This window comes from Schistocerca americana, chromosome 1 (assembly GCF_021461395.2).
Source record: "Schistocerca americana isolate TAMUIC-IGC-003095 chromosome 1, iqSchAmer2.1, whole genome shotgun sequence".
NCBI classification, from domain to species: Eukaryota; Metazoa; Arthropoda; class Insecta; order Orthoptera; family Acrididae; genus Schistocerca; species Schistocerca americana.
Genome location: NC_060119.1, coordinates 467,036,663 through 467,049,597, shown reverse-complemented (window position 1 = coordinate 467,049,597; position 12,935 = coordinate 467,036,663).

Here is a 12,935-nt window from a genome sequence, read left to right as displayed (position 1 = left end):
GACGGAGGAATCAGATAGCAATTTTAAGTAATTCCAGCTTCAAAATTACTTTAATAGCGATTTTTTTCAAGGAAAACTTTTCGTCCTCTTTTTTACGCCCTTAGAGGGGGAATTACTAAAAATCGCTTCTTAATGACGTCTTCTGTGTAAGATTTACATCGTCTCCAAATTTATCTTTGAAAATGTTAAAAATATTTAATAAAACGGTATATTTTCATAAAAGTTTTCATCCCATGTTTCACCCACTTAGTAGTTCAATTTCCAGAAACAGAGAAACACGTATTTTTTTAATTCTAGCCTAGAAGTCAAATACGAGGTTTCATAGATATCGCTTTAAAAATACTTTAGCAGTATTTTAATAACGATTTATTTCCCAAAACAACTTTCACCCACTACTTCACCCCCTCAGTGGTTGAGTTTTCAAAAATTCTGAAACACGTATTTTTTTTTTATTTCTGAGACTAAATACCGGTTTTCGTAGCTCTAGCTTTAAATTTCGAAATATAATTTGAAACTTTAAACGTATTTTACCACTGAAAGGTGGAATAAGTAATTTGTTAGCGGTCTGCCGTAGCGTGTCTAGCAAGCGTATTACCACTATTATACAGCATTTACGACCACCACAGAACATTCAAAGCGTGCTGTCTTAATTGTAATCTAATATCGTCACTTCAGAAAGGATATCTAACTTCTCACCCCCATGTTATCTCGTTGTGTATTAGGATTTATTCACAAAATGTGCGTCGGTTGAACTACAATTTACTAACTCAAAAGTAGAAACCTAAAAGTTTCTTTTAGTGAACTGCAAATTTAACACAACGATACAAACAAAAATACTTCTGATAGAGTTTCTTTGTAATGGAAGGTATTAGTTTCCCCTACAGAAGCACTTCTTTTATTGGCGATCACCCACGATGGCCTTAACTTGTCTGTTGTCACGTTAGTTTCTTTTAGATTACTAGAATAAGCAAAATATGTTTAAATGCCCTCCGCTTACTCCTAAGTGCTCTCGGTTTACGTCGGCTGTGGTCAGAATGTATAGGTGCTAGCGTGGGAGTTGTACCTATAGGTTGGCAATAAAGAACGTCGAATGTTTAGGCAACCTGCGAAAGATAGGTGTTCACCGGTCTACCATTAAAGAAGGGACGTATTGTGGGTTCAACTTTACTTCAGCTGGTTGTCACTCATCGTTTTGCTCAGGCAAAACATTATATATCGATGCACGTGGGAGTGAGGTCGTTTTGGCCAAGTTATAGTAAGTCAGCGCGTAATTGTGGTTGATAGTATATGTACAATTTACCTGAAAGCATTGAATTACTATGTATTTTCCTTAATCGCCACTGTACATGTTCACTCTAATCCGATAACAGCGATAACAAAAAAAATGGCTCTGAGCACTATGGGACTTAACATCTGAGGTCATCAGTCCCCTAGAACTTAGAACTACTTAAACCTACCTAACCTAAGGACATCACACACATCCATGCCCGAGGCAGTATTCGAACCTGCGACCGTAGCGGTCTCGCGCTTCCAGACTGCAGCGCCTAGAACCGCATGGCCACTTCGGCCGGCCCCCATACAAGTCTGAGGACTGCTGAACACATAGCAAAACAGGGTTGTACAATGTTACCCCATCCATCCTACAGCCCTAACCTAGCGCCCTCGGACTTCCACTTGTTTGGACTATTAAAGGATACCATTCGTGAAAGACAATTTGAGGACAATGAGGAGGTGATTCACAAAGTGGAGGACAAGGATTGGTACCGACAGAGCACACACGACCTTGTTTCTCGTTGGAGGAAGGCCATAGAACGGGATAGAGGTTACGTGGAAAAAAACCATTTTTTTGTTTACGTAGTTGCAGTCTACAAGCACATACACTTCTTCGAAGTCTTGTTCCTCCCTCTTTACTATGTTGCACAAATCATTGGTTAATATGATTTTGACGGAATGCGGATCAGTGCGACTTGTGGCGTACTCTACAACATGAAAGAGTATTCTAAAAGATTTTTTTGAATAACTGAAAGCCTTCGTTAACATTCGAGAATATTCGCAAAAACTCGAGAACATGAGGAAATAATCTCGAATTGTTTCCCTTGAAAAATACATTGCTGCGAAAGAGACAAAAGATATCCTGGTGAGAACCACGATGTGTGACGACCGCTTCGAACACTCATATCAGCACAACACCAGTTACCACAACAGGAATTCATAATGAGGTTGAAGCTCTCACATACGTGTTTGTTTACGAATAAATTTGGTTTTGGATGAGATCCGTCTAGAGCAAAACACAATTTGTTCTTCTTTGATCCAGGCAAGTTTCGCTTCAGTAGGTTTTTATTTTATTTTCTATTAAGCGGCAGGAGAAAAGCTTTTTACTACGTATGCATATGTAAATACGAATTTTTAAGAAAGTATTGACTAATTTGGGAACAGAAAAGGTTTCTTTGTATAGTTATACGTCGTTACCATGTGTTGTTACATATGTAAAAAAAATCTTGTTTGTTCTCAAATTTGTGAACACATTGTTAAAATCTCGAATTTGTGTAAGTACAGGATGTAAACAGCATTTTTTCTGTTGTTTGACAGAAAATAAAATGAAAACCTACTGATGATGCTGCAGCTTAAGCGTAACATACCTGGCTAAAAGAGTAAGAAATTGTTTGGCTTAGAAAAGCCCTTCTATGAGTTGGTATTCAACTCGCCCGTCTAATTCGTGCCGTCTTCAGTCTCGGCGAACCAACAGAGAACCATCCTGCTTTTCGTCGTTTTGTGATAGGCTGTTATTGGTAACAACAGTTTCGTCATCTTTGATGATTTTTGCCAGATAATAATTGTTCGCGTTTTTTCATTTCAGTCAAATCGAGGCAGGCGTTCATGCATCGTTGTTTTTGTGCAGGACAAACTTCACATACACTTTTCTTCAAAACATAATTGAAAATGTCTTTAACACTTGATTTAGAGATGTTTAGTTCGTTGCCTCATTGTGATTTGTGAGACGACGACGATGAGACGCTACGGCCGCATGTCCACTGCTTAACACTGCTCACAACTGATCGCAGATCTATTGTTTATAGTCGTTAGTTCAGACTGCCACGCTAGTTACTGAGCTGACATCGCCTATACGTCTGGAACAAAATCACACACGCTTACTGTAATACGAAATTCAACAGTAACATCAGGTCGCTCTTCGTATAGTTCCAGAAACTACGAAATTTATCTGCTAACCACTTTCTTGACGTTGTTTTTAGAAATAAAATGAGAAAACCACGCTATCAAACGACCGCAGTAAAATTATTCTACAAAAACTTGTATAGAATGCTGGTGTTTCGAAATACAGCTACAAGGGAGCAGTCGAATTATGTTACTCAGATATGGGGAAAGCTAGTACACCAAGAAAAATGACTAACTTTTATTAGTATGGTGGAAAATCGTCCACCGCAGTGACGCCACTGAAAACTGGGTCTTCATAAATGCCATAGTGGTACGACTTCTGTTGCGTTATGAACACGCCTTTATTCAAAATTTTTAGTTTCTTTTTTCATTTTTCTCAGCTACATTATTTTGTCATTCTGTTCCAATGTGGCATCACGTAGTTGACAGCAGTTACTGAATGTAAACTAGCAACTAATAACTAAGTCTCTGCTTAGTACAATCACAAATTAATGAAATCCTGTTACCTCAGTTTCAGTGCACGACGTCTGTGCTTATATGGTGCGTTGATGTTGATGGCATGTAAACTGCAAACTTATGTAAATAACTCAGCAATACTTGGAGTTGTACCTTATCTGCAGCCTGCTTCACTTACTACTCAAGTGACGACAGACACGAAAATAGCGAAACTGCACAACATTGAAGATCAATTCTACGTTGCATCCCCCCTAAACATACCTTATAACACAGGTTTCAACGCATTTTGTTCCTTGGGAGTCATCACTCTTGTGACTGTTTCGATGCGAATTCCTATCCTGTGCCAATCTTTTCATCCCATTGTAAGAGTAGCAATTGCAGCCTACGTCCTCAGTTATTTCCTGGATGTATTTCAATCTCTGTCTTCCCCTACAACTTTTACCCTCTACAGCTCCCTTTAGTACCACGGAAGTCATTCCCTGATGTCATAACAAATGTTCTATCAACCTGTCCCTTCTTCTTGTCAATGTTTTCCATACATTCTTTTCCTCGCCGAACCTGCGGAGAACGTCTTCATTCCCTACCTTATCAGACTACCTAATTTTCAACATTTTTCTGTAGCGCCACATCTGAAATGGTTCCATTCCTTTTTGTTCCGGTATTCCCATATCCGTGTATCGCTACCATACAATGCTGTGCTCAAAACGTACATTCTCAGAAATTTCTTCCTCAAATTAAGGCGTATGTTTGAAATCAGTATACCTCTCTTGCCAAGGAATGTCCTTTTTTGCCAGTGCTATTCTGCTTTTTATGGCTTCCTTGCGCCGTCCATCGTGGGTTCTTTTTCTCCCTATGTAGCAGAATTCCTCAATTTCGTCTGCTTCCTGATTACCAGTTCTGATGTTAAATTTCTCGCTCTTCTCTTTTCTGCTGTGTCTCACTACTTTCGTCTTTCTGCTGTTACCATTTACTATCAATCTCTATTCTATATTCATTACATTCAACACACCCTATAATTCTTCTTCACTTTCACTGAGGATAGCAACGTCATCAGCGAATCTTATCATCGGTATCCTTTCATCTTGATGTTTAATCTCACTCTTGGACATTTCGTTTATTTTGATGGATTGATTGAACTATAGGGGCGGAAGGCTGCATTCCTGTCTTACACCGTTTCTAATCCGAACACTTAGTTATTGGGTTCAAAATGGCTCTGAGCACTATGGGACTTAACATCTTAAGTCATCAGTCCCCTAGAACTTAGAACTACTTAAACCTAACTAACCTAAGGACATCACACACATCCATGGCCGAGGCAGGATTCGAACCTGCGACCGTAGCGGTCGCGCGGTTCCGGACTAAAGCGCCTAGAACCGCTCGGCCACACCGTCCGTCTAGCTATTGGGCTTCCATGCTTATTTATCCCTGTTGCTTCTTGTACATATTGTATATTATCCGTCTTTCCCTGTATTTTACTCCCATTTTTCTTAGAATTTCGAATATCTTGTATCAATTTACATTGTCGAACATTTTTTCCAGATCGACAAATCCTACAACATGTCCTGATTTTCGTTCAGTCTTGCTTCCATTATTAACCCTAAGTCAGAACTGCATCTCTAGCATCTTTACCTTTCCTAAAGCCAAACTGATAGTCATCTAACACATCCTCAATTTTCTTTTCCATTCTTCAGTATATTATTATTGTCAGCAGCTAGTATACGTCGGACCCGCGTGTCGCCACTATCAGTGACTGCAGACCGAGCGCCGCCACACGGCAGGTTTAGTCTAGAGAGACTCCCTAGCACTCGCCCCAGTTGTACAGCCGACTTTGCTAGCGATGGTTCACTGTCTACATACGCTCTCATTTGCAGAGACGACAGTTTAGCATAGCCTTCAGCTACGTCATTTGCTACGACCTAGCAAGGCGCCATATTCTTCAAGAATGTACTCTGAACAGGTAGTATTGTGAATCATGTACCGTCAAGAACGACGTTCATCATTAATGTATTAAAGTTAAGTATCAAACTAATTATGTCCGCATTCTGAATTCTAATTCCTTGTCATGTTCCAGACCACACGTCAGTATAGTTCTTCCCTCCTCACGCCAGCCGGCGTGAGCTAAAACGCGTGCATTTCGGCCTCCCCTCGTAAAACGGTGTTGGCCCTTCAGCCAACACAACACATGGGTTGATAAGCTTACTGTGTGATGGTTCCCGCACATATCTACTCTTGCTATCTTCCGAATTGTGTGGATGATATTTTCACGAAAGACTGATGGTACGTCGCCAGCCTCACAGACTCTACACACCGACTTGAACAGTCGTTGGGTTGCTACTTACGCCCAATCATTTTAGAAATTCCGACGGCATATTATCTGTCTGTTTTGCGTTACTTGATAATAAGTTTTCCAAAGCTCTTTTAAATTCTGTCTCTTCCATATCGACTCCAGTTTTTTTTTTCTATCACGTCATCAAACAATTCCTCCCCCTCCCCTCTTTCCATCTATGCGTCCTTTCCTCTGCATTTTTCACTGGAATTCCCATTGAACTCTTAATGTTGCTGTCTTTGCAATTTTGTCTTTCCTGCATGATGAGTCAGTCCTTCCGACGATCATCTCTTTTTCGATTTCTTCATATTTTTCCTGAAGCTCTTTAGCCTTGGCTTACTTGCACTTCCTATTTCTTACATTCCTAAATGAATCGTATTGTTGCATTCCTGTCTTCTCCTGAACAGTTTTGTACTTCCTTCTTTCATTGATCAATTAAAGCATTTCTTCTGTTACTCGAGGTTTCTTCGCAGTTACCTTCCTAGACCTAAACTTATCTTTGCAATATCGGTGATGGCTGCTTTTAGTAATGTCCACTCCTCTTCAACTGGAATGCCTACCGTGGTTTTTCCTGTCGCTGTATACACGTCTTTAGCAAACTTCAAACGCGTCTCACCATTCTTTAGTACTCTAGTATTCCACTTTCTTCCACTCAGATTGTTGCGTATGTTTCTCTTAGGCTTCAGTCTATTCTTCATCATCACTAAGTTGTAATCTGAGCCTATCTCTGCTTCTGTGTGCGCTTTACAATCCAGTATCTGATTTTGAAATTTGTCTGACTATGAAGTAATCCAGTAGTAATTTTCTCTGGTGCACAGGCCTTTTCCAAATATACTTCGTAATCTTGTGATTCTTGAGCAGAATATTCGCTATTACTAGCTGAAATATACTGCAGAACTTAGAAAGTCTTTCTCGTCACTCATTACAACTGCCGAGCACATTTTATCCCGTAATCCTTTCTTCTACCCTTTTAACGTGTTACTCAATGTATACAATTATACACAAGCAACTGAAATGAGGATAATGAGCTATGGAAAAGCTGAAGTAGACAATGAAATGTAATAGGGAGTCTGATGCGAAGCAGTTGGGCATCTAGAGCCGATAGACTCTCTGAAACTGAGCGTTTTGCTGCAGCTGCCGCGTTTATTCTCGAAATTCCAGACCGTTTTGAACGCTTTAGACAGCGATTAATTTGCAGATTGCACGGGAGATAGGTCGAAGAGCGCAGGATGGACGGAATCATAAGACGCCTCAGACCAATGTAAATCACCTCGTAGCTCTACAGTCACATTTCTGAGATATAGCCATCTCATAAAAATGTTTATCTTCTTGCCACCTCTGTCTAATCCGACACATTGTAAAGGGTGAAGGGTGGAGAATGGGAAAGTCAGAGAAGAACATACTCGATTAGTGACTGAGCAAACGAATAGAAAAAAGTAGGCCGATAAATAAGATAGTAAATGACGTACCGTTGTACAGAGTAGATGAAGAAAGACATACCTGCTGGAAACACTTACAGGAAAAGGGGCACTTTGGTGGGACGTGAGCGGGACTTACTAATTGGCAGTGGAGATAGAAGAATGTAGGAACACGAAGCAGAAATTAATGAGGGTGGCAGGAATGCAGGGATAAAGACGCTGGCACACGACTGCTTGTAACTGAGAACATGAAGCTTATTGCCAGCCTGCAGTGGGGCCGTGTCAACGGGTGTGACCCAGGGCTCTGTTACAGAGCTGCGGCGACCTCCCCCACTTGATCTCTCGTCAGCCGACACCCATTCTGGCGTCCAGTACTTCTGCTGCTTGACAAAGAGCGCCAGACTCTCACTTTATCTCAGGTATAAAACGTTATTGTTACTTGTTATTATTATTCACACAAAAGCAAGTTTCGATTACACGAAGTTTCACAAGGCCTGACTGTACTGGAAATGGCATGCGTTTACCTTCTTCCTATACAAAAGCTGTCTCGCCTGTATAGATGTAGGGCATCTGTGGTCTAACGTGGAATCCGATTCACGGTAGATCTTTTTTGTCTCACACACACACACACACACACACACACACACACACACACACACACACACACGCGCGCGCACGATAAGTTCCACAAGAAATAAACTGTTCAAAAGAATTTGGGAATACGTGTATAAACGTCCAGTGCGTTAAATCTATTTTGATACAGGCGGTACCTGGGGTCTTACTGCATGGCTTGAGATCTTCGTTTTCAATATAGGCCACAATTAAAACTGTTGTTTTTACTGTTATCAACATCTGTCGAATATTTCAGTTCTTTTTATGTGAACGCTAAAGGATTTAATGATATTATATTGTATACTTAATTTCTGAAAAATAAAGGTATAATTTGGTAACATGCCCAGTCCTCAGTTATTGCTCAGTGGAGCATGTCAGATGTCCGTCGTAGAGTTAAGCTATTTCTTTCGAGCAGTGTATTATTATCGAATAGGAATCGAATGCTACATACATTAACATTATATAAATAATATAAAGTGCAATAAGATATTATAAAATCCTAGAAATATTGGAGTATTATGCAGAGACAGACATGTAATGTAAAGTTCTAAAGAAAAACAAGTGGCAATAATACAACTTGTACCTTGTATGTAGTACAATCAATAAAGGAATGAATAAATTTTTATGAGGAGATTCTCTGCCGAATCGGAGAGGAAAGGATTACAAGGAAAACACTGACAAGAAGCGACAGGATGATAGGACATGTGTTAAGACATTGGGGAATAGCTTCCATGGTGCTAAAAGGAGCTGTAGAGGGTAACAACCGTAGAGGAAGACAGGTATTGCAAAACAGACACCAAATAATTGAGGTTGAAGGGTGCAGCTGCTACTCTGAGACGTAGAGATTGGCACAGGAGAAGAATTCGTGGCAAGCCGCATCAAACTACTCAGAAGACTGATGACTCGAAGAACAAGAAAGTAGACTGAATTAGAAGCCCACAACCCACAAAAAATTTGATTAACAATAATAATGGTTAAGGAGAAAATGATGTCGCGTATCAGTTAAGAGCCTACGACCGAGGAGAACATTTCAGAGGCAATACATCTGGAGTACAGAAGAGTACCGGAATGATACGTGCAGAAGCTGGAATTATTGAGGAAGAGGAAATTGGAAGCAATGAAGGGCGGTGCTACATGAGAACGACAAAATTATGTAGTGTCAGGAAGGATAGGAGAGAAAGAAAAGCAAATCAGTAACCCCTCATTAACGCTAAGACAGTGGTGCCGTGACGACTAATTAACGTGGAACTGATATAAGTAGCGAAGTAGAAAATCGTAGGTGTGGGCATTAGAAATTGCAAAATGCGGCTGATGGTGAAGTTTATGGGTGTTTCTTCAGCTAGTATTCATATTTTTCTACTTTTTTGTTCTTCGCGATTTGTTCTTCACCCACCACGGACCAGAAGTCACGGGGAAAGTGCTGACGTCGCTTGTGGCCTTCTGCTTCCTCGAGCGAAACTCTGTCTATCGTTCCCCTCCAGTGATTGGGAGGGAAATGAGCGCCAGCGATTGTGGTGAAACATCTCCGCCTTTACCGAATCCCATCTTCTCAAGATGCCCAGAGAAACACTGTACATACACTGCGTGATCAAAAGTATCCGGGCACCCGTAAAAACATACGTTTTTCATATCAGGTGCATTGTCCTGTCACTTACTACGATGTATTCAACATCAGCGACCTCTTAGTCATTAGACATCGTGAGAGAGTGGAACGGGGCGCACCGCGGAACTCACGAACTTCTAAAGTGATCAGGTGATTGGGTGTCATAAGTTTGTACGCGAGATTTCCACACTCCTAAACATCCCAAAGTCCACTGTTTCCGATGTGATAGTGAAGTGGAAACGTGAAGGGACACGTATAGCACAAATGCGTACAGGCCGACCTCGTCTCTTGACTGACAGAGACCGCCGACAGTTGAAGAGGGTCGTAATGTATAATAGGCTGACATCTAACCAGGCTCACACAGGAATTCCAAACTACATCAGGATCCACTGTAAGTACTATGACAGTTAGGCGGGAGGTGAGAAAACTTGGATTTCATGGTCGAGCGGCTGCTCATAAGCCACACATCACGCCGGTAAATGCCAAACGATGCCTCGCTTGGTGTAAGGAGCGTAAACATTGGACGACGGAACAGTGAAAAACGTTGTGGGGAGTGACGAATCACGGTAGACAATTTTGCGACGCGATGGCAGAGTGTGGGTATGGCGAATGCCCGGCGAACGCCATCTGCCAGCGTATGTAGTGCCAGCAGTAAAATTCAGAGGCGGTGTGGTCATAGTGTGGTCATGTCTTTCATGGAAGGTCTTGCCCCCTTGTTGTTTTGGGTGGCATTATTACAGCACAGCAAATTGATGTTTTAAGGACCTTCTTGCTTCCCACTGTTGAAGAGCAATTCGAAGATCGAGATTGCATCTTTCAAAACGATCGAGCACCTGTTCATAATGCACGGTCTGTGGTGGAGAGGTTACACAACAATAACATCCCTGTAATGGACTGTCCTGCAGTCCTGACCTGAATCCTACAGAACACCTTTGTGATGTTTTCGAACGCCCACTTCGTGCCAGGCCTCACCGACCGACATCGATACCTCTCCTCAGTGCAGCACTCCTTGAAGAATGGTCTGCCATTCTTCAAGAAACCTTCCACTTTCTTATTGAACGTTTGCCTGCTGGAGTGAAAGCTGTCATCAAGTCTAAGGGTGAGCCAACACCATATTGAATTTCAGCATTACCGATGGAGTGCGCCATGAACTTTTAAATCATTTTCAGCCAGATGTCCGGATAATTTTGATCACAGTGCGTAATAATGAGGCATTTCTACGTCGTGATGCTGTACTCTGATGCTGTACTCTGATGCTATGGAGTCTTCAAACTTGTCTCACCAGCAGTTAGCAATATACTTCCTTAGCTGATACACACTGTCAGCGCACTGGCCTCATGCGAGAAGCCCAGATTCCCTGATGGTTCGTGAAATGTGCTATTAGCAAAGACTTTCCTCTAATGATTTTTAACCACTTGTTTTCAGTAGACTTCAAAATGACTGAAATTTTATTCGTATGGTGTAGCATGCAGTTTTTCTCATGCATGTCATATGTTTTTCGCATCAGTACGTAGTTCCTTTAATCAAAAATGAGAAGGAAAATCGTTTATCGTGTAACGGCATAGTCCACGAAGGGCAATGTGCCAAGTAGTCAGTTTGCTTTTGTCTCCGTCTGTTTCTCTTCTTTCATTAACCTGTGTGTTGAAATATGTTTCTCATTACTGGTTGCCAAAAACATCTGAGACGTCACCCAGCATTGCATAACGGGGGGTTGTGTTGAGTGATGGGTAATCTGATGTGGATGGGATGGGAACCTGAAGAACAGGAAAAGAATACGATGGAGAAATCACAACATTATATTAAGTCAGTGATTTCTTTGTATAGAAGCTAGAGGGACGGTATTCGTTTGCACCACGGTACAAAGATCTAATTTATTTATTTAATTCAGGAAGTTAGATATACTTAATTAAAGAACACGTCAGTTACTTGTTTCCCTAACGTTTTTGGATTCTTTGAAATACGTGTCAACTGATGAGAAAAAGATGTTTTCAATATATTGATTGATCAGCGAGGTAAAATTTTGAAACGAAGAGCTATAATCGACACTTGCAAGCGAGAGAAGTGATTATTCCTTGGAATTTCAACGTTTAGCTCATTTGTTTGGAGAGTCTCTGTGCAGTAGTGGAACGTTACCATTACGCAGTCAGATGCTTATTTAAGGTATCAGTAACATAATTTGTGCTCTTGAAAATAGATTTTCAGGGAATTTTTAGTGAGGCCCCATTAAGACAGCGGTTTATGTAGAATTGTTTACAAGCTATTCAGATCGTTAGCGCTTGGGATCAAGCTATCTATCTATTAAAATAGACTGAGCCGCGCGCGGCTCGTGTTCGTGCCATTACTGTTTGACATCTTGTTCAAATGGCTCTGAGCACTACGAGACTCAACTTCCGTGGTCATCAGTCCCCTAGAACTTAGAACTACTTAAACCTAACTAACCTAAGGACATCACACACATCCATGCCCGAGGCAGGATTCGAACCTGCGACCGTAGCAGTCGCACGGTTCCGGACTGCGCGCCTAGAACCGCGAGACCACCGCGGCCGGCTTGACATCTTGTCTTGGCGGTACTGCCGTCTCGTTTGTTATTCGATTTACTGGCGTCACTAAGTTTGCTGGCTTGCCTAACCGTGAATGGCAGCAGCAGCGCTTATCGTTAAGCGTGACCGCTAGTATTTACGGGTCGTCGTGTGTCGGGAGTTCAGTCCGGACGGAGCGGCAGTGGGGTCCGGACATCCATGGCTCGCCCGACCGTTGCCGACACACATGAATTGAGTGGAGACGACCTTGGTTGGTCATTCGGTCGGTCGTCTCATGGGACGACGTGTATTTGGTCGCCGACCGCTTGTGGGTTCTCTGTGTGTGTCGACTTGTGATTCGTCCTTGTTGTTCCACAGTGACTAGTCTTGGTATTGCTCGAGTTGTTTGTGGAAGTGTTGACGCGGAACCGTGTGTAGCTTGTGTGGTTTGGACTGAGCAGTTATTTTAACGCTGTTTGCATGCTGGTAGTCAGTCGGTTGGGACGGAGCAGCGAGGAAGTCCCCGTGGCGCGAGACCGGGCCGCGGCCGCTGGCGGAGTGCACGCGCTGTCGGATCGTGAGGCGCTAGCTGCGAGAGCGACAAAGTTCGATGCCCACCGAACCTGTTATGAAATCTCAGCTATTGTGACATCTCTTCGTTCATTTGCTGGTTGTTGCTCCCTGGGCCGTTCGGGCTAGCAGCAACGTATGATGTGTTGGAGTCGGCTAAATCTTGCGGCCATCTTCCTATATTGTGATTAATTATTAAATTGACTGTTACTTTCCAGTGAAGGGCACCATCGGTATTTTCTGCCCTGTGGCCGTTA